The sequence below is a fragment of the Balaenoptera musculus genome, chromosome 4 (genome assembly GCF_009873245.2).
Source record: "Balaenoptera musculus isolate JJ_BM4_2016_0621 chromosome 4, mBalMus1.pri.v3, whole genome shotgun sequence".
Classification (NCBI taxonomy): domain Eukaryota; kingdom Metazoa; phylum Chordata; class Mammalia; order Artiodactyla; family Balaenopteridae; genus Balaenoptera; species Balaenoptera musculus.
The window spans coordinates 67,842,650-67,846,161 of NC_045788.1; the positions used below are offsets into that span (position 1 = coordinate 67,842,650).

A 3,512-nucleotide genomic window follows, 5' to 3' on the forward strand; every position below is an offset into this window, starting at 1 on the left:
CTGTGTATTAAAACACACACACACACACAATATGAAAAATTCCCTTTATAGTTGAACATATTTTTTTCTTTTAAAAATTATTTTGGTTTATTTGATCTAAGTTAATCTCTCTCTATCCTTTTTAATAGAATGTTAGCTTTAAAAGGGTTTTACAAAAGGGTTTTGGAAAAAAAGTATGACATAAATCTTTCAGTATAATAATAAATAGGCCAAAACTAGTGAAAAGATGAAAAATGAGCAAAACACCTCATTATGTTATAAACGTTATAAAAAGTATCAATATTTGAAAATTACCAGATGCTGGTCTAGGGCTATCCAAGTTTTAAGTACATAGTATAAATTTTGAGGAAATGAAACCCAAACCCTCTGTATGGCCCTGTCTCTCTCCGCCTCTCTAAGAAGAAATTTGTGTGACTCTATAACTCGTTGAAAGTAATGATACATCAAATATTGAGTCCTATGTATGTATTTCAACTTATGCTAAATTATGGGGTGCATCAGGGGGAGAATGGAGGCATCACCAAATTTTTATTAGATATGATTGTTAAAAGAAAAAGTCAAAATAATATAAAATTTTACACTTATATAAAACAAGGGAGACGTCATTGACCATGACTGGAAACCGAGAAGTAACAGGTTTATGATGAGAGGAAATCAAATTTTGATTCATATATACTTAGTGTGACGTGACTAGTGAACTCCAAATAGAAATGACCAAAAAGTCTAGATTCGAACATTAGATTGGAGGTCAGCTTAGAAATTGGAGCATTTGAATAACCTTTTTATCTTTTAAGAAAAAATTTTAGTAAGAAATTTCCCTGGAAAAAAATAGTGGTTTATTACATTTCTGTCTTCATATTTTTTTTTGAATGCAAAAACCACATATTTATTAAACATATAATTAACTTAAAAACACAAAACCAGTTTGTGTTAAAGTGCTCCTCATCCAAAACCTTGGACAAAACCATCACTCCAAAGTGAACTGAAAAAGCAGTTTACAAGGCAAACACTGACAATAGGTATGCACAGGCACTACCAAAAAATGCTATTTGTTTTTTAATTGAATAATGCCGTTCTAGGGCTTCCCTGGTGGCGCAGTGGTTGAGACTCTGCCTGCCAATGTAGGGGACACGGGTTCGAGCCCTGGTCTGGGAAGATCCCACATGCCGCGGAGCAACTGGGCCCGTGAGCCACAACTACTGAGCCTGCGCATCTGGAGCCTGTGCTCCGCAACAAGAGAGGCCGCGATAGTGAGAGGCCCGCGCACCGTGATGAAGAGCAGCCCCCGCTTGCCGCAACTAGAGAAAGCCCTTGCACAGAAACGAAGACCCAACACAGACATAAATAAATAAATAAATAAATAAATAAATAAATAAATAAATAAATAAAATAATACCGTTCTCGTTATGTAGGGCAATCACCTTGACAGATTCCTTTTTTATAAATATTCATAAATTAAAAATGTCTAGATATTCTAAAGAGCTGCAAACATTAATACCTTACAACAGCAGCTTATGTCTATTTTCGGAAAAAAGCACTAAAATCCTCTTCCATTGCAAGTCATTTATTTCTCTGGTGGAAGTCTGCAAGGTCATTACAATATTAACCTCTTTTCTAGAACAATGTAAATAACAAGATATACACATCTTAAATTTGGTAGGTCATAAAAGTTAGGATGCAATCATTTTTTTTGATTCAACAGAAAAATAAATAAGTAAAAATTAAATACTTTAACCCAATATTTGGTATTGACAAATCAGTAGTGTCAACTTCATATACAAAGGACAGCACAATCTGGTTTTTAAAAAATCCTCAATGTCATGGTATTTGGGGTAAAAATATTTCTAATATTAAATGTTTCCTTTTTGCTTAAAGGAATATAAGACAAACACCATCAAGCTGCGACCGTAACTCACTTTCAGCTGGGGTAAAGTGACCATTTGGTCCATGGCACAAGTTACATATATCACACTTCTGTCACACTGAAACCTTAGGTTTATAAGATTTCATGTTTATAAGCTACAATACACACTGACTAAGATGTCAGTTCCTCACAGTGTTTTAGAAAAATATCTACATTTGTCCTTACAGATGTCAAAATGTTACACCATCATTTGTTCAAAAACCAAAAACATGCACATTCATACTGTGAAGTTATTAGGAAAATACTCTTGCAAATAAACTATGTAAAGATAAAATACACTTCAAAGGTATGTGGGTTGTTTTTTGTTTGTTTGTTTTACAATATTCTATAAAGTGCAGGAAATCCTAAGGGAAAAATTACTCCCTATAACATAGTTTAATTACAGCAGCTTTTGCAGAGCAATACTTAGAGGAAGTTGGATACTTCCGTTTCCTCAGGAAGAGAAGGATGGAAGAGGATCTTCCGATGCAGATTTTTTTTTTGGCCATAAGTCTGCTTTCTTCAGGAATGATTGCTGATGCCAAATCTCCATTAAGTGTATTTCCTGAACAGTGAACAGGTCTATCTGGGTCTTCGAGAGGAACATCATTACAAGAGTCTGTATCTGAGTAGGTTCTTCGGGGCCGCTGGGAGAGTCGGTGAAGTGTAGACACTGTTTCTTTTATAGAGTGGGTACTCCTCTCTGAACTGCAAGAACCAGGGTGGCTGACAGAACGCTTCATCATTTGAACAAGAGAAGGTGACACAGGAGAAACTAAGGGATCCGGATGGCACAGCTGAAACATCTCGGGTTTAAACTTGGCATTCGCTATCTTCACACATTCCTCAAGCGTTGTGATGAATGTATTACACGTCCCCCTAAGTAGGGAAGAGGCTTCATTCATGTTCTCTATGCTGGGAGATGAATGATTCTCATCATGGTGAACAAACTCTTGGATCGTATGAACTTGCTTCATTAGGAGGTCACAGTAGAGGCGAAGCTCAGACATTTTGGTTTTCAGAGATTCACTGGTTCCACTTATTTTTCTTTTTTAGTCCTAGTATCAGACAAACAGGCTTTGGAGCTCCCCAGAGCACCCAGCCACCTTTGTCTTTCAGCTGCATTCACTGCCTTCATGTAGAAATGCTGCTGTCCTGGAATGATTAATTCCATTCTTGTGCTGTCTGCCGAATGGACTTTAATTTCACAAACTGCCATCTTTATACTTCTTTTGCTCCCTTTGCAAACATCATCTTGTGAGAATCATAGTAGGACAGGATTCCATTACCTAAAACAAACTAGCGAGGCTGCCAACCTGTGAGATGGTTGGTCCACGTGTACAGAACTCCCTCCACGCTTCAGAGCCCGGCGCCGCGCCGCCTCCTGGCCCGGCGCCGGCCGCGGTGAAGGGGGAAACGGGGGGCCTGGGCAGCCCCTCCCCGGGCGCCCCCAGCCCGCACCGAGCAGCCCCCAGCCCGCGCGCGCTGCCGGGACGTGGCGGCCCTCAGAGGCCGGGACGGCGGCCGCCGCGTGGTGCTTGGGGGCCTTGAGACATCCCCGGGCGAGCCCGGGCGGCGGCGGCAAAGCCGGGACCGCGGCCGGCCTCCC

General features: G+C 40.0%; 1 pseudogene; it reads right to left on the reverse strand.

The window, feature by feature from the left end:
- Positions 1–2,357: 2,357 nt before the first annotated feature.
- LOC118893994 lies at positions 2,358–3,262 on the reverse strand (annotated as a pseudogene).
- Positions 3,263–3,512: the final 250 nt, after the last annotated feature.